At 43.9% G+C, this 22,083-nt stretch overlaps 1 long non-coding RNA gene across 1 annotated transcript; it reads right to left on the minus strand.

Moving 5' to 3' along the window:
• Nucleotides 1-343: 343 nt before the first annotated feature.
• On the minus strand, nt 344-21,769 carry LOC309529015. Its single transcript, XR_014218032.1, has 3 exons — nt 20,984-21,769; nt 996-1,078; nt 344-523 (listed from the first exon to the last, which is right to left on the minus strand). It is a non-coding gene; the product is annotated as an uncharacterized lncRNA (long non-coding RNA).
• Between the last annotated feature and the right edge of the window lie 314 nt (nt 21,770-22,083).

Below are 22,083 nucleotides of genomic sequence, written 5' to 3' on the forward strand. Positions count from 1 at the left end.
CACATGCGCTGTACATAGTGGTTTGCCAGCACCACTGCTCCAGCGCCATACGGATGGTGCTGGGATCCTCTGCTTGCGGCTGCAGCCGCAAACAAAGGATCCTCCACATGCTGCTGCAGTGGCGCAATGGGTGTGGCAGGGCGAGCCCCCGTGGGGTGCCTTCTTGTCACCTCCCCAGACATGGCACCAGGGGCGTACCGCCCCCTCCTGCACCCCTGTTGCAACACCACTGCACCCTGCTACCTGTTGCTGGTCACCTTCTGCTCCAAGCTGGTTCCTGCCCATCTTGGTGGGTTCTCAGCCCAGTCAGAACATGCCAGGATGACAGTAATGTCAATGGGTTGTTAGTGATATATCTTATTTTCTCCCTTTCTCCCGTAACAGAGGAATAGAGAAAAGCAGGGCAATTTGTGTTTACCTTTTGGATACTGCGAGTGCTGGGCTTGGGTCTAAGATGCACCACCAATACGGCACAGTTTTAAACTGCTTTCAGTGTGTACTGCAGACATGCCTTTAGGATATACTGTAAAGTGAATCAAGAATAAGTTTTATATGAAATTGCTTTGAAAGCTTCTGTTAACTGCAGTGAGAGTAACTGAAAACGAAGATTAAAGCTCAGATGTTCTGAAACGCTCTGCCACAAGTCGTTGCATGCCTCTCTTGTGAAAAGAAGAAGATCTGAGCTATTTCCTCTTCTCCTCACAACGATCTTGTCCTTCACTCCTCCTGGAGGCTCTTTGGCAATCCAGGCGTGGAGATAAAAAGACATGACATTGCAGTATCTTTGGCGGCTCCCTTTACCAAGCAACAGATCTGCAGAGGGAGGGCAGCTTCCTTGTCATTGCACAGCTAACCATACCAAGCACAGAACACTTGGACTGAAGCAAAGACACTAAATACAGCAATGAATTTGTATGCAGGAGAGCAACAATGTTGTTTCGAAAACAGTTTTACAGCATTGGGGGAAGTAGAGCGGTTTCCAAAGAGCTACTTACTCGTGTGTTGTGTCTCCAGTGACTTTGATAAGATTCAGAATACAATAATAGCGATCCGGAGTGTAGCCACAGAATGCAGTGCACTAGAGAAAATACAGCAAAGGGAATCTGTGTCAGTGGATTTCTTTCTGAGAAGGGCAAGCCCTTCCTCCTTGTCCTGAGATTCTTTGTGCAGCTCTTTGAACTAGCAAAGACCCACAGATTGGGTGCATGTTGCTTATATCCTGTTAAAGAGACAGCCTTCACAAGACACTAATTCACGTTCTGCATTCAACATGCAAGCCATCTGTATATGGCATACACAAATATGTACTGTGCATTGGTGCCATTTAAGTGCAGCTGCCATGTGGGTGCCTGCCTGCTCTGTGCATCACACTATTCCTTATTTGGTGGTACCGTCTGTCTGGCAACATCTACTATGTCAGGCCCACACAATCATTCACAGCAACCATGAATCCTTAAGCCATGCACTGCAGCAGCTTTCTTAAACCACTATATGCTTCCAGCAGTTTCCGCCAGGGCATCTGGTAGTCAATGGTCAATGAAAAGGTGTGTTGCAATCTTCTCTGCTTTTATTAGAACTGGACATGCAAATGGAAATGTTAAGACTCTGCAGTAATAATAAGCTAATTGCTCTCGATAGACAATCTCCTCAAACTCTCAATCCACAGAGTCCATTCTTGAATTCTTCAATGCTTACATTGCCTCTGTCTTAAAAGGGGGATTTGTGATCAGATTATCATCAAAACTGAGACAAATAGGGGAAAGAATGAGCACTGGAAGCTGCCTTGCACCAAGCCAGACCACTGCTCCATCTTGCTAAATGCTGCCTACATTGTCTGGCAGCTGCTCCTGTCTGGAGAATTGAACCTGAGATGTGCTCTCCTACTGAGCTAGGCGGATAAGAAGCAGGTGAAAAATTATTGGCGTAATCTGTGCTAATGCCTTCTTCTTGTGTGTACTAATGGCCTTGAAATGGCAGAATAGCATGAGGTATGTCAGGACATAGCAAAATTCCCCCAGGAGGGGCCTGGGAATCTAGGAAGCAGGTTGATATGGTCCCATAACAGCTTCATTCAGGTTGCAGCCAGGTGAGCGGATCAAACTCCAGGAACACAGCTCACCAAAAAGGGGGCAAGGAAGGCTATGAGTCAGGGGGCCCTTGAGACATCCTTTTTATTGTGCATTCATCATTATATCGTGCTCATGATGATATTGGAGCAGTTATATGCAACTGCACTTTCAATACAACTAGCAGCCGGAAAAGTTTTGGGGTAGTTATACTGCTTCTGTTGCAATAGGTGCCTGTCCTGTTGTTTTTTGTTAAAATCTCATAACTTTTTATACGGAAAATGATGTTCTCTCCCCCCACCATTTTTAATGCATTATAGTGCAAGAGCACCTTAGCAATATACCAGATTGTAACTGCTTTTTGTGATGTAGCCGCTTCCATATACTTCCTATTGATGGTGGATACTGGCATTCCTTTTGTTTTTGTGTCTGGAGATGAGTGATGATTTAGCACAGCCATCATATAACCTGTACAGGGAAAACTTAGGTAAAGGTAAAGGTACCCCTGCCCGAACGGGCCAGTCTTGACAGACTCTGGGGTTTGTGCGCCCATCTCACTCTAGAGGCCGGGGGCCAGCGCTGTCCGGAGACACTTCCGGGTCACGTGGCCAGCGTGACAAGCTGCATCTGGCGAGCCAGCGCAGCACACGGAACGCCGTTTACCTTCCCGCTGGTAAGCGGTACCTATTTATCTACTTGCACCCGGGGGTGCTTTCGAACTGCTAGGTTGGCAGGCGCTGGGACCGAACGACGGGAGCGCACCCCGCCGCGGGGATTCGAACCAGTGGCATGGCATCTTAGCACAACTAACTTGCACTCAGAAAATAGGGGTGATGGGGTGGGGAGTTCACATGTGGATGCAATAATGCAGAAACATCAGAGAGCATCACAGAACAACTGATAAAGTGAGGTGGTGTCTCCAGTATGAATTCAAGTGCACTACTAATGCATCAACAACATGTTGCTGCATACTTCCAAAATAAAATAGCCATCTGAATAGGCCCAGAGCTGAAGAAAGGTTAGGCAGATTGCGACAGAGAAGTCTAACTTGCTGGCTGCAGCCAGGTCTGAGAGCAGCGTACCTTGGAAGGACTTATAAAGTATTCTCAGGCAGCCAGAAGGTACCGTATTTTTCGCACCATAACACTCACTTTTTTCCTCCTAGAAAATAAGGGGAAATGTCTGTGCGTGTTATGGAGCGAATGCCTACAGATGGCGGGGGGACCTGCTGCAGTCGTGAGCAGAGGATCCATGGTTCCCCTTCCTTCCCTTCTCTGTGGCTCGCTTTGAAACAGCAAAGCGGGAGAAGAACTGCTGAGTGAGGAGGAGAGAGAGACAGAGAGCCTGCTTGCTTTAAAGGAGCAAAGCGGGAGAGGAGAGGAGCCGCTTACACGAGTGTAAGTGGCTCCTGTCCGGTTGGCTCCTTTAAAGCAAGCAGGCTCTCTGTCCCTCTCTCCTCCCCACTCGCTAAATAACAGCAAAGTTTTTCGCAAGCAGGCTCTCTGTCTTTCTCTCCTCCCCACTCGCTAAATAGCAGCAAAGATTTTTCAAGCAGGCTCTCTGTCTCTCTCTCCTCCCCACTCCTCTTATAAGAGCCTTCTCCTCTTCTGCATTATTAACAGCATCCTTCTCCACCCACCCCACGCGTGTTCCCTGTCTCTTGAGTGCTTTTCCTTCCCTCCCCACTTAAAACATGGTTACAAAGCACGGATCCACACAGATCCTCAGGATTTTTGCACCGGGTCACCCCAAATTCGCCATCTGATCACATAGAATGTCCATGGCTACAGCTTGCACCAAAAAAATCACGCACCCACTGTTGCCTGGGGCCGCAGTGGTGCAAAAACGTGGTTACAAAGCACGGATCCACATGGATCCTCAGGATTTTTGCATTGGGCTACCCCAAACTCACTGTCAGATCACATGTCTGTGGCCACAGCATGAACCGCAAAAATCATACATCCACTGTTTCGTTTAGAATTTTTTTTTCTTGTTTTCCTCCTCTATTTTGCTCTAGTATGTAATTGACATGCACTGGCTGAAAGTACTGAGCATCCTTTCAGAGGGGGGGCGGAAAGAGGGGGAATGTGAGAACAGAAATTGCCTGCTGTTGGTGAGCGTACATTCAAATGGTAGAGTTGTCTATCAAAAGTCACACAAGAAAACATCTGCTCACGCAGAGGGGTTTCCAAAGCATTTTATGGGGATGGAGGGGCACATAGAAGTCTGGGATGAGGTGCAGAAGGATGCAGCAGGAGTGGGTGAAAATCAGAGACAGAGGCAGCTAATAGCAGGGAGGAGGGGGCAGGAAAGCCCTATTGCCAGAATGGCCTTCTGCTCACATAACTTGGGATACAACCCATAACCATCATAATTTACACCACTTAGAGAATACTACTGCAGACAGTGCAATACAGACACAACTAAAAATCACCAAGCCCTTCCTATAGACTTACCATCTCAAATCACAACAAACCATTCCACTTTATGGAATTAAAAATGGTATGTAAACAAGTATGGCATCGTGCTTGGAGCCCTAAGCACAAACTGATGGTTATTTGGAAGTAACCCTCTTTGAAATCAATGAGATCTACTTTCAAATGAATATGTTCAGGACTTTGGTCACAAGCCATTTGTCTGACTGACAACAATGTTTGTTTCATCTCGCCTCTCTAATGGATGCAGTTTTTTGTTTTGTTTTTTAATTCGTATTGCTTCACAGGAATCCTTACTCTGAAACAGGCTGATTCATACTATCCTTTGAAGGTTTCTTTGTTATGCTTTACTGTATTGTTGCATTTAGGGCTGCTTTCTTGGCCAGCGCTAATAATGGTCATTAAGGATAAAGCCAGAGCTTTTTTCTCAAAAAAAGTAAAATAAGGCCATGCTTTCTTGACAGGTATCAAATACATTGATATTTTGGGGAAATCTTGTGCCTTATCCAAAACCTCTATCTCAAAATTATGTTTGTGTCTACTGCACAGGGTCAATAGATGAAGCGTGACTGTAGACCTTAATTATTCAAAGGAGGCGATGGCATTGATTGTTGTTGCAAGTGTACAAAGAGGTCTTTGGCATCAAAAAGAACCACCTACAGTAAATGGAAATTATCTATAGATGTAAAGGGCACTGTTAATTTTTTCTTAAGGAGGAAAAAATAGCAGAGTAAATCAATGCCTGACAAATGAAGAAGAAGAAGAAGAAGAAGAAGAAGAAGAAGAAGAAGAAGAAGAAGAAGAAGAAGAAAACAAGTGAGCTGCTGGCAGTGAGAGCCAATAGGAGTTCTACGATAATATCTGACCAAGTTCTTCTTTGGTAGGTCATTCAGTCTCCTGCTGATTAAACCTTTCCATTACACTTCCCCCTCATGGCTTCTGTGTTTTGTGTATCTCTGCTATAAACATGAGCCAGCATTTACTGAAGAGGCAACATAAAGGTAATATAGATAAGCGATCCCCAGACTATGATTAAACGAGTTTGTTCATTTTCTGTGGGAGAACCGCTGCAGCTCAGAGGCAGAGAAACTGTTTTGAATGCAAAAGGTTCCCGGTTCAATTCTCCCCTCCCCAAAGATGTATTTGTTAAACATTTCTAAACAATAAATCAATTCCAACCCGACACAATTGCAGTGTGATTTAAAGGCAGTGTACACACAAACGTGAAATCTATTTTCCTGTTGCAATGCAACTATCACTAAGCAACACAATCCGCAGGCAAATTCACAGGCAGGTAACCATTATCCTGTGGTGTGCTGCAGGCAGGTGAGGATCTATGAAGTTATTCCCGTAACTGGATCTTATCAAATCTGTCATGTTTTGCAGTGCCTGGTGATACACCAAATGCTCAGAGATGGGCGATGGTCCAAATAGTACTTATCTACCCCTCCCAAGAAGGCCCACTAGCTGACCTCCAACATTTAGCAATTTTTATTCTAACCACTGCCAGAAGTACCACAACCAGTTCTGCATGTTCAGGTTCAGTTCTTAGCATCTTGAGGCAAGGTTGGGAAAGACTCATGCCTGAAGCCCTGAGTTGTAGCTGTCAGTCAGTGTAGACCAGGAGTTCCCAAACTGTGGTTCACAAGTTCCATTCCAGTGGTCTGTGATGTACCAGTATTAAACATACATATTGATTTTTAATTGTATTTTTATTGCTTCTTTTACTTCTTACATTGCATTTGATTGTATTATCAGTTGCATCCTATGGAATTCAAATTGTAACGCAAGGAAATAATATATAAGAAATAAAAGGGGTAATAAAAATACAGTTAAAAAGAACACAGCATCTATCACAGCACATTACAGCTGCATTAAATGGTCTCCCAAGACCCTCAGCAATCTTCAAGGCATCCAGGAGAGAGAGAAAAATTGGGAACTACTGGTGTAAACAATACTGAGCTAGATGCATCAATCATCTGACCTGGGCCACAGTCACATACATTAAAAGTGGTATCATACTACTATAAACAGTCATGGTTTCTACAAAGAATTCTGGGAGCCATTGTTTGTTATGGGTACTGAAACTTGTTAGGAGACCTCTATTCCCCTCCCAGAGCTACAATTCCCATATGGTTTAAGTGCTGAGAGATGTTAGGAGACACTTATTCCCCAGACCTATAGTTCTGAGATTGATTTAACATAGGGAACTATGGGAACTGTAGCTCTGGAAGGGGGAAATTTTCTTCTAAGAAGTCTCAGCAGCCATAGCAAACCATGGCTCCCAGAGTTCTATGAGTTGCTTCAAGTGATATCATGGTGCTTTAAATGTATGGTGTGAATGTGGCCTTGGTATAAGTAAGGCAGCTTCTAATGTTCCTATATTCTCTTCACCATTCCCTTCGGCGCTGACACGTTCCAGCCAAACAAAAGTGCTCAGCAAGGACATAGGCCGGGGCACAGCCTAAGAAAAGTCCCTGGCATTTGTCCCCCCGCATGTGAGGTTCCCCAGTCCTTTGATAAGAGATAATATATCCTGTTAATTTCTTAGACACTATGACCTCAGACTTTGCCCAGGTATTTAACAGCCACATCTGCTGTCTAGAAACCAGAGTTTCAAATTACACTACTGGAGCAAGCCTTGTTATTTTTCCAGGGCTAAGGCAATTTGTGGATGGGGCTGTGTGACAGCAATACGGTTCCTTTAATCATGTGGGTTGTCCGTTTAGCTTTGTAAACAAAACTGTAATAAGAGTAATAAAAAAAGGTTACAGCACAACAGTATTTCAGAGTTTACTGCCAGGTAGAAATGGAAAGGGATAGAAGATCATAAGAACATTTTCTGTTGGTGTTTTTTTTATTATTGTCTTAAAACCAACAGAACTTTCTTTTTTAACTGAGACGTTGCAGATCTTGCATACCTTTCTGTGCAAACACTAGCTTCTATTAAATTAAATTAAATGGTAAAATGTAGCTTTCTTTTGTGTCTTAGTATCACTTCCGAGAGCAGTAAGGGAAGGGGGTGGGGGAGAGGAACTGGCAACAAAACAGAATAAATAAAAATCCCTGTGCAAAGAGTGGGCATGATCCATGCACAGCTAAACATGATTGAATCCCACCCCATTGCTATCAGGGGGACAGATTTAAACATATGCTGAAATCCAATTATACTTAAAAGTATTTCAAGTAGACTGGATCATTTCACGCTCTGCCAGTTCAAACTCCATGGTAAATCCAGCACCTACATTGCTCCTGAAAATGGACCTTTGGCCATGCAACGAAAACAAATGTTTTGAAAGTCACACCCTTTCTGTTTCCCTTTATTTTAACTGCCTTCTTCTGTTTTATCTTTTTTTCTCAATTGCCTTCCTCTTTGATTTCCTTACTGATTTCAGTGGAAACTCGTCCTGCCTCCTGCTGCTGTTGCTGCAAACTGGTGTTTTTCACCCAGGTGGCATTAAATCTGCAGGGAACGTACCACTCCCACTGCCAAATTTCTGAGACCCCATGTAAAATAAAGGCAAAGAACAAAAGAAGAAATGCGTCCATATTCATTTTTATTTTAATGTTAAAATGAATTGTTTCAATGTTAAAACGAACATGGGTGCATTGTTAACATGATTGTACACCCTAGCCACTGTGTCAAGATTTGATGCCTTACTTGCTTCTCATCCAAAACCCACCCATAAATCAAGAGGCAATAAATTGCAAATAACCTCCAGTCAATGTTTTCCTGTAAAACCCTGACTGTATTTTGTATTGCAATATATTTCTTCTGCTCTTAACTAAACAAAGAGATCAAGGCAGGTGGAAATTTGCCATTAGCTTCAAAGAGCAGAGTAAGTTGAAAAAGAAGTATCCGTGTTTACCTGTTATCTTCTCTACTACCTTGGCATTTGTTATCACAGTGTGAGTCTGTGTGTTTATGCTGTAATTATGACTCATAAAAAGTCCCTCTGGGTTTATTTAGATGTGGAATCTACAAGAGTGTAGTAATGTGTGGGAAGGAAAGCCTGGCAGCCATGTTCAAAGCAGAAAACCGACCTGCCTCTCCCCAAGGAGATAGCCCCACCCTGTTTAAACACCACCTTTTCTTTCTATTCCACTTTTAACCCATGAAGAACCACAGAGAGAATATATAAATGGGCTTTCTACCTTCCTTCTCTATACTGAATTTATAAGGATGGTGTCTTGGTCAGACACAGTTGGCAAAACAGCTTAAGGTACTCCTATCACCTGTGCATTCAACGGCCGAATCCAAGCGTGCCCCCAAACTGCAAACATTCTGCAAAGAGTATCCTAACAGGAGCTATTATTCCAGGGCCCATCACCTTTTTTTACCAGGAGCACCTCCACTCAATCAGTTGCCTTGATCAAGCTAGTGGTGCAGCAATGAAACTACTAGCACATTTGCAAAGCTAAGCAGGGTCCAGTATGGTTTCAAACTGGATGGGGGACCATGTGTTGAGATTCATGCATTGCAGGGGGTTGGGCTAGATGACCCTCCAGATCACTTCCAACTCTACGATTCTATGTATTGATTAGCTTATTTGCCCGTTTATAGCACATCAGCACCACCAGATACCAACTGAGAACTTCATCATCTAAAGCTGTACTGCTGAAGAAGGCCATTTACCTCTGAGAAGGAACACTACATAGAGTGAAGCTTTTCACCAGCACCTATACAAGACTACGCTGCCTTTGTTGATCCAGGTAGACATCTCCCCAATTGGCTATTTGGCCTTGCAGTGATCAACACAGTCCCCATTGCACATGTGGGTGTTGAGTATGCTGCAGCAGGGTTCCTGCTTCTCAAACTTTGTCTGGATTTGCCCTTTGAAATTATGCATCCCTGTACGAAGAGGCCTTGTGTGTAGTGTGGGCTTGCATAAATCTCACATGAATCTCTGCTCTTTTTTCTTGGAGTTTCAAGAAGACCAGAAAGATCAACTTACACAGAAGTTTAGCCTTGAACCAAAATTCAAATCAAAGAGAATTTTTAAGGATATGCATATTATGGAAGAACAAGAGGGAAAATCCATAAGTAGCTTTAATATTTCAAGAGATGCGTTAGCCATAATTTTGTAACTTCTGCGAGACAGCTTTTTAAGTATAAGCAAAGAAAATATTCTCGTTCATGCTCTAGAAATTGGGGTTCTGCATCCCGGAAGAATATCAATTGAAACACATCAAAAAGCCCTACAACATGCACAAACAGCCTAAAGCAGGGGCTGGCAATCTCAGGCCCAGGGGCCAGATAGGGCCATCTAAATAGCTTTATACAGCCCTTGGCACTCTTCCCTCAAGCTCCACCCCTTCTTCAGGCCACATCCCTCACCAGCACCAGTCTGGAGTGTGTCCTCAACATGAGATGGTACTGCTTGCTTGTGGAGAACCTCTGGCTTTTGGGTGGATGGAATGTAGCCTACTGATTAAATGGAAGAGTCACCTCTGTTGGTCCACCCACTTTTGCCTCTGGCTCTGCCCACCAGTAACAGGAGCTCCTCCTCCAGGAATGTTGACTAGAACAGGATGTGACTAAAAAGGTTCCTCACTGGATATAAAGGAGTTTTGGGGAATCCCCAGCCTGCAGGTGTAATTGGGTGCTCTGAGCCTCAGAGGTTGGCCCACCCAGACACTTTTGGTGAGACATGCCCACCTTTGCCACTCTTGATGTCATGGTGCAGGAAAGTTCAAGGTGTGGTGGATGCAAAGGAATTGTTTGGGTGTTCCTCTTCAACCAAGCCTTGGGCTGATTAATATTCTATAGCCTTTTAAATGTGTTTGTGGGAGAGGGGGCTATTATTTTTTGTTTTGTTTGTACTATTTATTTGTGTTTTTATCTTTTGATGAAGGGCAGTATATAAATCATCTATCTCTATCATCAGATAGATAGATGACTATCTATCATCTGTCTATCTATCTATCATCTATCTATCTATCTATCTATCTATCTATCTATCCATCTGTTTGCCTATCTATCTATCTATCATCTATCTATCTATCTATCATCTATCTATCTATCTATCTATCTATCTATCTATCATCTATCTATATAAATTCTATAAAACTACAAAGCACCTCACATGCAGAGGGAAAAACATGCCTAGAAATCTGCAGGAAAGAGGGTGTGTGACTTGAGGAGAGAATTATAGCGGGAAAGTGGGTGGTGTGGAAAGGGTTAATCACCTGCTCCCCACACCACTTCTCTGCTTCATTTTGCCCTCTTCCTAAGCAGATTTTCTCTAACAAATGTGGCTGTCAGAGTTATGCTCCACACGCTTCTGTGTAATGTTTCATTATTCACCAAATATATTCCTAGAAAAGCTAGCTGTCCAGTAATATAATGCCTCCAGCCTTCCTTGGCAGTCTGGGCGTTGATTCATTTCTAAATTGAATTTGTTCCAATTCAGCAAGAGTGAATTTCTTACCCTGTTTGTCTCTATGAAAGTACATATGTAATGTAATCCAACCATCTCTATTATTATCATACACATAACTTTATTTATTCACAATTAAACACCCTACTTTGCACTTATAATTGTTGCAAAGGGCCAGTGAAATTATAGGTTTGTTTACAAATGTGTTTGATTTGTCTTTCATCTTTCATTTGATTCTCTTAATGGAATTTTAAATTCTAATCCTATTCTTTTAATTTTGCGAAAGCTGTAGCAATATTCTCCATTCCTGCATCCAGATCGTGTGAAGGTGAATAGTGGTCCCTATGAAATAGCACTTGTGTACGCGGGTGGTGCTGTGGGTTAAACCACAGAGCCTAGGACTTGCCGATCAGAAGGTCGGCGATTCGAATCCCCGCGACGGGGTGAGCTCCCATTGCTCAGTCCCTGCTCCTGCCAAACTAGCAGTTCGAAAGCATGTCAAAGTGCAAGTAGATAAATAGGTACCGCTCCAGCGGGAAGGTAAACGGCATTTCTGTGAACTGCTCTGGTTCACCAGAAGCAGCTTAGTCATGCTGGCCACATGAACCAGAAGCTGTACGCCGGCTCCCTCGGCCAATAAAGCGAGATGAGCGCCGCAACCCCAGTCGGCCACGACTGGACCTAATAGTCAGGGGTCCCTTTACCTTTTTACCTGAACCCAAACTGTTGAAACCTTATGGGTAGGTTAGAAACCAACTGTGTTTCTGGATGATGGGAAACCTCCTGTTTGAAACCTATTTTTAAAGGCTAAAGAGTAAACCCTACACAAATCTAGAGTCGAGTCCCAAAAAAGGTTTGATGGCGCCTTGTACGCCTCCTTCCAGCAACTCCTGTAGACAAGTTGATGCCAAACATATTGTTCTGCTTTCTGTTCAACCACACCAGTGAGGCTGAGAGTGGGGTCTTGTCATCTGGGCAGCTCAGGACTGCCACATACACTGCCCAGGCTTGTGCCCCAGGGAGGTCACTTTGGTGCTGCTAACACAGCAGTTTGATTTCATTCCTGGAGGCGCACTCTGTTGTCTCTCAAGACAGGCGGATGCCAACAAGTTATTTTCATACAAAGATGTCTATATTGATTTTCACTCAGTATAGCCAAGTGGTGTACAACATAATTTAAACAATCAAATATGATTAAAACTACATAAAATATACAACATCATATAGCGGAGAGAAATGAGTGGGCAGGTGATCAATAGTCTGTAAATGCTCGGGTGAATTAAAAAGAAGTCTTCAGTTGCTGGCAGAAACACACCAATAAAGGTTCCTGCTGGATCAGCCAGAGAACATCAGATCATTAAGGAGAGACTGTCCTGTAAAACGCTACAGAGAACAACCTTCTCCGGTTTTGCACCTATTTATTGTATCCCACATTTTTATCCAAGGAGATGAAGGTGGTGTACATGGTTCTCCTTATTTAACCCCCACAACAACCCTGTGAGGTAGGTTAAGCTGAGAGGCAGGGACAGGCTCAAAATCATCCAGTGAGCTACATGGCTAAGTGGGGATTTGAACTATGATCTCCAAAGTCCTGGTCCGACACTACGCCATAAGAAGCCAGTAAAATTAGGGGAAAATATATCTGCCAAACTGCTTGACTTGTCCATTAACTTTCTTGTTAAAATCCCTTCTCTAAATCTGGCATCAGCTGGAAACTGGAAAAGCTTTTCTTTTTACTGCATCAAGTTGAGTGAGGTAACTTTGAATATAACACTCAAACAGCGTCATACAGTGAGCCCGCCATTGAGCAGGGGTTTCGTTCTTTTTTGGGGGGGAAATATTAAAAGTTTTTTTGGCATAAAAATTCCAAAATAAAACACAGATACAGAGGAGGGGTAACCCCCCCAATAAACTACTGAAAGTACAACATCACTTTTAGTTGTTGCACAAGGAGAAAAAGGTGGGACAATTCAGTTCACAATAAAACCTCTCCACATACTTGTCTGTAAAGCTGGGGGTTTAGTGGACTGTTCAGTTGAATTAGCATAGGAGAAAAAACTTATGGCATATTGAGTTAAAAGGATCCATTTTTGATGAACCATTAAGGACTCTCCGTTTATATGGCAGGTGTCCTGACAATGCAATGTCCCATACTTTTGCTAGCCACTCCTCCTGAGAAGGACGTGATTTGGACTTGCAATGGGAAGCCACTATCAATCTGCAAGAAGTAGCTAGATCGTTCCAGGGATTGAGCTTAAAGCCAAAATCATTTATAGTTAAAACACATTGGGTTCAGTGGTGGGTGGGATGGCCAAAGTGTTTTTTTCCTGGAACTCTGTCCTCTTTCCACCCCTTTTAAATTATTATTATTATTATTATTATTATTATTATTATTATTATTGCCATGCATGTAAAGCTGAATATGCACAAGTTAACTGTGCGTAAATTGCGGTCTTGCTGTAATTTTTTGCAGATCATTCAAATTTAATTTGTGTTCAGAAGGAAAGCCCAGATTCTTTTCAATGAGTTATTCTGAACTAATTACCCTCAATCTTAATTCTTATGCATTTGACTTTTCACTCTTATGACACCTTGTTCTTTTGTTGTTGTTGTTTTTTGGATTGACTTCGGTCCAGTTCATTCATTTGTGATTTTTGTATACTGAGATTTGTGTAAGCTGCAAATGTCATGGTGATATTCTCCAAACCTTGTATCCAGGTATGCAACAGTCCCTGTGCCATGGCACTTGATAAGCAAGCATAAGACACTGAGAAGCCTTAAGGGTGGGTTGCTAGCAATGGATTTAGGGTATGGCAAAATGTACAGAAGGGAAAGGAGGAGGTGGGGATCATAAAGAAAATGATTAAATAAAACCTGCCTGTAGTGCATCCACAGTGCGATCGTAGAAAGCCAAGTTCTTAACAGTTTGCTTACGTTTACTTGATTCCAAGATGTCTATGTCCTCCTTTAAGCTTGTAAAGCACTACACTGCTTACTACCTCTGCATCTGATCCACAGGGACACCAGTAGTTTTGACACCGTTCATCTGAAACTGGCCTATCCTTATTTTTGCTGCAGTTAGGGAAACAAATTAGTAATACAGGAACTCTTATACTGGAAAAAGCTCAACACTTCTGGCAAAGGCCCTGAGAAAGTTTTGTCTTTGGCTTGGAATATTCAAAACTATTTGATAGAAATGTGACCCTTTCTCCAAACTTTCTAAGATCCAGAACAACAGACTTCTAAGTTTGGGTCCTCCAAAGTAGAAAATCTCTCATGATTACAGAAGCTTTAAACATGACTGTTCTAAACTTTTTAAAAAATTAAATGCAATACTGCTGTTATTTTCGTTACGCTCTGAGAAAATAAAAACTTATTTGTTTAATGAAAACTTAATTGAAGAGCTTTGCGAAATGAATGCATCTGCCAAGTGATATTCTTAGCTCCCTGTTTTCCCCTTATTTTGTAATGTGTTTCCTGATAAATTCTTGGCTTGTTCCCATTTTCTGTGAGGCTTTTCTTTTTTGGCCTATTGAACTAACGCGTTTAAAGTCATGAATAGAGCCAGAACTATGTCACATGAGGGTCACAGATTCCATAGCTTCCTGTTTATTTGTAAAAGGGTTGTGGAGGTTATTCCCAGAAACTTAATTAGAAAAAAAGGCAGCTGGGGGTAAAGTTAACTTATTTTCAGAAGAAGAAATCTAAAACATGAACATGCAGCCCCCTTGTATCCCAAAGTCACAAACGCCATTCAGAATAAAGGAATCAGGTTAGATGTGGTTGTGGAACTTGCTTCTCATGAATGGTGTAGAATCTCCTTTATGATTGCCAAAGAAAAATTGGATTGGCATCTATTGGATATATGTTATCCTATGAATTGAGCAGATGACTATGGGAAAACCACTGTGAAGATCTTTTGCACAGGTCTCATTTCAAAAAAAAAAAAAAAAGGAACTATGCAAATGTATGCGGCTCCCATTCATTTAAATGAGGATTTTTGCAGGAGAACGTCCAGCTGGACTGTTCCCAAGAGGATCCTTTGCAATCCAGTGACTTCAATTGGTTGACTTAATCAAGTAGTCTAAGCAAAACAGATGGTGTAATCATTACATCTGAATTAGCAATTCCCCCCCACAATCCTTTTGTTCCCTAGCCAAAGCAGCATACCAGATCCTAAAGCCATTTAATAGACTTGTAAAAGGCTATCTTTCCTCAAGAATTTGGTGTGTGTGTGTAAAAATACTAAGCACAATATTGATTGAATTCAAGTATTTGAAAGAGATTCTGTTGATTTACTGAAGGGACCTGTAAATCCTTGTCCCCACCATTCCCCCTTCCTAAACTAGCTGGGGGATGGGGTCCCTCAGCAGTGATGATGGAGCCTCCCAGGCTGCTGGGATTAGATTGGATTCATTCAGTTTATGTACTGCTTCACAAAAAAGGGTCCCCAAAGAGATTTACAGGGACAGGATAAAAACCATTGGGACACAATAAAAATTCATTGGGAAACTTTTAATATTCATGATGTGAGTGCTCTGTCAGAAATTCCTGAGGAATTCACGGCTTCCATTGGTCTCTCCCAAGAAGATGCCCTTAACACTACTCTTTCATCCTTTTATAGGGCCAGTGTGATGTGGACAATGACCTATCAGGCAGGTGAACCTATCACAGCTGAGCACCCTTGCACCATCCCTTTTGTGCTAGGCACCATGTTATCACCCTGTTTATTTTTAATTGGTCTTTTAATTAGCAGTAAAACACTTTTCTTGCTCTCTCTCTATCTCTAACATTAGTGGAACACCACTTAAATGAGTGTTATAGCAGTATAACAGTAAAATGCTAATTTAGAAAATGCTTTTTTTAAATATCATTTCACACACACATGTATATGCTTCCATACTACCTACCAATCTATCTATCTGTCTGTCTGTGTGTGTGTGTGTGTGAGAGAGAGAGAGAGAGAGAGAGAGAGAGAGAGAGGGAGAGAGCGCGAAGTGGCAAAAGTGTTTTGGTGTTAATAAAAAGATCAATGTATACTTCTTGATGCTTCGGTTGAAGACGATGACCTCACTGAAGAGGTCACTGAAGACCACATATTATTAGTGCTAGGAGCCACCTATCTGGAAGCAACATCAATCTGTTATTGATATATATATCAGTAGCACCTTAGAGACCAACTAAGTTTGTTCTTGGTATGAGCTTTCGTGTGTATCTGAAGAAGAGAAAGCTCATACCAAGAACAAACTTACCGGTAGTTGGTCTCTAAGGTGCTACTGAACATTATACACACACACACACGCACACACACACACACACTGTGTCAGACCAACATGGCTACCTACCTCAATCTGCTATTATTTTTATTTTTGGTGCTCAATAAAACAAAAGTGATCTGGGTGTGGTGGAACTTTCAGTAATTTTGTTGTCATGAAATGGTCACTATCAGGTTCATTTTAGGCTTTTGGAGCACTAAGCCTCTCCAGGGATAGAGTACCGACTAGGATGGTCCCTCCTAATGGACTTATGTATCCAAATGGTTTCCTGACAAATCTTAGGGATTTCCCTGTCATTTAGCAGGTAATTTTGTTCAAGGCCTTTAGAACACAGAAATAGACTGAGGAGTTGGCACAATTGCTCCTGACCACCCACTCGTATGTAGGAGGGCCAAGTAATTTCCCTGGTTCTATGAGGAACTTGGAGTGATGAAACAAATGGGACAACATATAGAGTGATATTGGTGGAAAACTCAGGATGAGCCTGATCGAACATGGCCTGGAGCCCATTTAGGGCTCATTCTGTGGCACTGGTAGTGATGAAGACATTTTTGTTCTCCACCACCATTGTATCTGCACAGAATTGGGTGGTCAGGGGCCTATTGCACCCAGGCCCACAAGATGGTAGTGAGGTCTATATAAGGTTACCAGATTTTTTTCAAAGAATCCAGGGACACTTTTTAAAAAGAAAAAGAAAAAAGGTTATTTTTTTTTAAAAAAAGAAGTAATATCTTCTCTTCTGTGGTCTCCTCTGTCGCGCAGCCTTCCTCTGGGCTCTGGTCTGGAGCTCTAGCCGCTCGGGTTGGGCCTGGGCTTGGCCACGTGTCCTTGCCCACCCAGTGCTCTCCTACCTCTCCTCCGCAGCAGCAGCGGCACAGCAAGATCAGGGCTTCCCCCTTTTTTCTCCTTCCTCTTTCTCTCTCTTCCTTCTCCTTCTCCTCTCCTCCTTCTCCCTGAGTCAGCTCCCGGGTTTTTACTGGCCCTGGAGCACCGCTGGGCAATTGGCCAGGTGCTCTTGCTCCTGGCTCGATTTGGGTCATGGGGGGTGTCAGCAGTTCCTCCAGTTGATGCACCGGGCGTCCCCGGTTCCCTCTCGGCAGTGGCAGCGGCAGTTTCAGCAGCCCGGAGCCAGCCTGGTAGCGCGGTTGGCTCTGGCTGGCTTCAGGAGCTGCTCACTGCCATGGCACCCAACATTTTGCCTTGCTGGAAGTCCCCATATGATGTGTCTTATGCCGTTGAACCAATCATGCAACATTCATTCCCTACTAATAAATCTACAACACTCAAAATACAAATCCAGGGACATTAAATGAAACCCGGGGACATTCCGGGGACAGATTTTGTCCAGGGACAGATTTGTAAATCTGGGGACTGTCCCCGGGAAACGGGGACATCTGGTAACCACATGCTGTGACCAATGTGCAAGAAGCCTTTCAGCCAAAATGATCATAGCCATTCTGACTTGGATGCCATAAGAACACAAACCACGGTTATGGCAGAGCTAGGTTTTGCAGCTTGCTCTTAACTTATCCAGTTGTTATGGATACTTTTCAGTTTGTGGATCTTGAGGACGTGCACAGAACTGTTGGAGAAGTGAGACAGATCCCATGATGTGTATGCCCTTGCCCTTCATGGTATATAAAAGCCATCAAGGGGAACTGGCTGAGCAGGTAGTGGGGATGGTGAATACCTTTCTGCAAGAAGCAGCTGTTCCACTGGGCCTAATTTTAAAAGCCCGTCCCAAACCCCAACATGTTGGATCCAGTTACAATAAAGGAAGAAGTCAGGTATAGATTGCCCCTCTGCAAAATGAAGAGGGAGAGGGAGAGATTATTTTTCCAATTCCAGCTTGAAGCTACAGAATCCTCTGTATTACAGCCAAATCTTGATCAACTGCTTTGCTAACTGATCCAACTGCTCGAGCAAATTATATCCATTATTTCAGGGGCTATCTTGTTATTTTATTAAAAGGGTTGTTTCATTTCTGTAGAACATCATTAAGCGATTCCATAGTCCCCTACAGAAATCATCCTGCCATTTTATATTTCAGCCAAAAGCAAAATCTGAGTTGTTTAGTATGTTTGTCTTTTTCAAGCAGTTGTGCAAGGTCTTTCTTTTTTCATTTTTAACAGGCGGATGGTATTACAGCCAACTACCATTAGGTGTCCTCTAGCAATAACAATTCCTAAAGACAGTGGATGCTCGGGTTGCGAACAGATCTGTGCGGGAGGCACGTTCGCAACCTGCAGTGTTCGCAATCTGCAGCGCCGCGTCTGCACATGCGCAAAGAGAGATTTAGCGCTTCTGTGCATGCATGAGTGCCAAAACCTGGAAGTAACCCGTTCCAGTACTTCCGGGTTCAGCGCAGTGCGCAACCCAAGAACACACAACCTGAAGAGTCTGTAGCCCGAGGTATGATTGTACTGTATAGAACTCCCATGTAACAATGGAAGCCCTGCACGGGTTAAGCCCAAAGGACTTTGATTCAGCTCAGTTTTACAGAGCAAACTCCCCAAACAAAAAAGGACCTTTGTTTGATTCTAGGAATGCATTCGACGCCTTAAAAAGAACAACAATAGTCAGGCTTTGAGGTGAAGAGGAGGACAAGAAGTGTGGAAGCATTTTTGCTGATGTGGACTATATATTTTTCTACCTTTTCCGTCAAAGCCTACAAGCGTTGTGTCTGATGTTTGTCAATACACTATATTAAAGGAACCCGATGCGTGCCTCCCCGTACACATCTGAAAAAGGTGCCTCTCCCTCCCTGTTTTCGCTAGCAGTTCAGAACCGTCACAATTTTCTCTCCGTGCTCAAACACGCTAGTTCTTGGCTCCTCGCCAGTATAGGCAAACTACACATGCAATTTTCCTTTTACAGAACCTGGAGGCTGAGCAAGAGGGCACAGAGGTACGTGACTAAAACATCCGAACTTCCTCTTTCATAAGCCCATCACATGATGGAAGCAATTACAATTCCAGCCTTGTCTCTGTGAATTGCAGACGCATTGCCTCACCCTAGAAACCCGTCTCCCTCTCCCCTCTGCCTCCCTCTCCCCTCCTCTTTATGTGTAGGCAGCAGTTGCTGCAGCCGGCTTGGAAAGGATCCAATTTCACTCAGGAGAAAGAACGAGGGCAGAGGGTGGAAGACAAAAACAAAGATCTGTTTACTAAAAGTATACAGCTTCTTCGGGAGGGGGGAGGAGGAGGAGGAAGGCAGAGAACGCAGCTGACAAAGAATTCGGCAGAACAGAACATAAAAGGCATGGCGGCTTTGGAACTGAAAACAAGCCGCGTTAACTCTTGCCTGTCCAAACAAAAAAAATGAAGCTGAGGTGGGAAGGGAGGCGGTGCCGCAGTTGCCATTTCTTTTCAGAGAAATTCCAGACGTTACTGATGGCCGTCCATTGTGAAAAGAAATACATTTCTCAGGGAGATCCCGGCTTCCCTGGTTAAACAGCGCCCGCACAAATGTAAATATTATATAGATGTGCCGATTTCATTTCGTGCACACACACACACAAAATGATCCTGCAAGGCTGTTTTATGAGGTTGGACAACGATCGCATTGTTTGACGGGGCCACGGAGGGGAAGGAGCGGGAGTGGGCGTAGATGACTGGCTCAGAGCTGTGCGGGGAAGCATAACTAGGCGAAGAAGGAAGGGCAATGTTTACGTTTCATCTAGCCTCGCTGGGGAGGCATCAGAGGGCAGGAAACCATTAACCCCTCATTGCACGGGCGGGACGGGGGATCGAATTTCTCTTAACGTATCACCGGTTGCAGTCTCCTCCAGTTTAACGGGGAAGGGAATTGCTTGTGGGAAGGGGGGGCGCTTTGCACCATCTCTTTTGCACAAGGCTCGGGTAGCCTTCAGCAACCCCACTGCACTGGTTTGTGTGCTGATGGGATTGGCTGGCAGCCCTTGAAAACGCATCGACAGCATCGACTCTGGAAATCCCCACGGGAGTCCTGCCATATATAAATGATTGTGAAAAACAACACGGAACGTGTTGACTCGGGATTAAATGCCTTCCACGATATTTCGGAACAGGTTTATTAATGTGATCTAACGAGGTCAATAAAACCGAGGGTGGTTTGCTCGGGGTGGGGGTGTCGGGGGAAGCCAAACAAACCCTTCCGCTTCATTAGGAAAAGCTGTTCAAACAGTAACTGCATTTTCAATAGCAACACAGCAGAAGCGTCAGCAAGATTCCTCTCCCCCTCGCTTTGCCAATCCAGTTGTAAAGATAATAATCTACACTCTGCTCTTCCAACTCACAACCAGCTCATTCCAGTTCAAATGAGTTTGGTTTTTAAAAAAATACATCTGCCCGGGGCGTTTGCAAAAAAAAGAAAAAGAAAGGAGGTCGGAAAGTTGACAGCTCATGTAACTGACTTTGAGGATGGCGGAAGAGTTAATAGCGAAATACTGCAAATTCAGCCTAAAGGCCAGCGCGGGCTGAACTGCAGTTGCTAATCGGCTCACGCGCCAGGAGGGTCTGTAACTGTAAAGAAGGCTTAGGGTACGAAGAACTGCTGCTGCTGCTGTTGCTGCTGCTACTGTAGCAGCAGGGAGAAATCGGTCTTATGGCGGCGGTGGCAGCAACAGCAACAAAAATGTGCAAGCTGGCCAGGTTGTAGCACTTGGATTTGCAATGCCAAATCGTTCTCACATTCAGCAAAGTCTGAATGGAAGACGAGTGCTACGCCTCGATTAAAAAGCGGCGGCAGCAGCAAAGGCGTGCAAGACCTAGGGGAGAAAGGCGCAGCACATTTCGCCATTTTGCACCCGTCCTCCACGGTAGCCTACAAGGAGGTTTTCATACTACCTTAAGTAAAAGTTAAGCCTGGGAGGAAGGGAGCGCTCATCGCCCAGAAATAGCAGCAGAGAGGGCGGCGCTTAGCGCTGTGACGGCGCAGCGGCGGTGCTGCCTGTAAGTCTTTCTCCGTCCCTGGAATGTGCATTTCGTTAACAAGGCATCGAGTGCCAATGGCATAGAGTCACGTCTCCCGACTGCGGCTGCGCACGCCGAGTGTAGCAGAAGCCCTTGAACAAAATGCGAACGTCAGAGCTCCCTTCTCCCTCCCTTCCCCTTTGTAACCTACATAACTCAGCAACAGCAATACTGTGGGAATGGTGACCTAGACGCAAGAGTTTTAGGGAAACGCTTCCACTTTGTTTACTCGGCACGGATTGTGCGCGCACACAGTGGCACTAACATATACACACATATACACAAAGAGTAGGATCACGCCTTTCCTGCAGGGGAAACGGGGTTTCGTTTGGGGTTTTTAAGTTTTGGTTATTATTCGTATGCAAATACCGGATGAGCTGTCCGTGGAAGAAGGAAGAAGAATATCTGAAGGTTCCGCGGGGAGGGAAGGAAGCAATTGTTTGGAAAATGTTACACGGGAGATGTGCGGGTGCACGCGCTCTACCTCTACCATCTGCGCAGCACACACTGCTCCTGTTTCATGGTTAAAAATACCAGGAAAGAAAACGGGATGTCCCCATTTCGGAAAGAAATTGCTTTTTTATTTTTTTAACAGATGAATTCATAATGAACTTTGCTACCAGCAAGCGTAGCCAAAGCAGTGATGAAGCATAATAGATTTATGAGCTTTGAGAATATTGCCTGCGTTGCAATACTAGAAACCGTCGCCCCCTCGCAGGTTTCTCGTGCCTTCCCCCCCCCCGTGGGGTTTCTCTGGCGCAAGGGATTTGTTCCTATGCCTCGTTTTGTTACGAAATATAAATATTCCACTTGCTGCTAATTCTAAATAGAACACATGCACCGATCCTCTGCACTTACTTGGGAACAAGACTCGTTGAAATCAGTGGGGCTTTACTTCCGAGTAAACACATAGGGTTGCGCTGGCAAATTGTACATGGATGACTAGGTCAGGTTGAAGTCTTTACCGTAAAGAA

The sequence above is a fragment of the Podarcis vaucheri genome (genome assembly GCF_965113315.1).
Source record: "Podarcis vaucheri genome assembly, chromosome: 3".
Classification (NCBI taxonomy): domain Eukaryota; kingdom Metazoa; phylum Chordata; class Lepidosauria; order Squamata; family Lacertidae; genus Podarcis; species Podarcis vaucheri.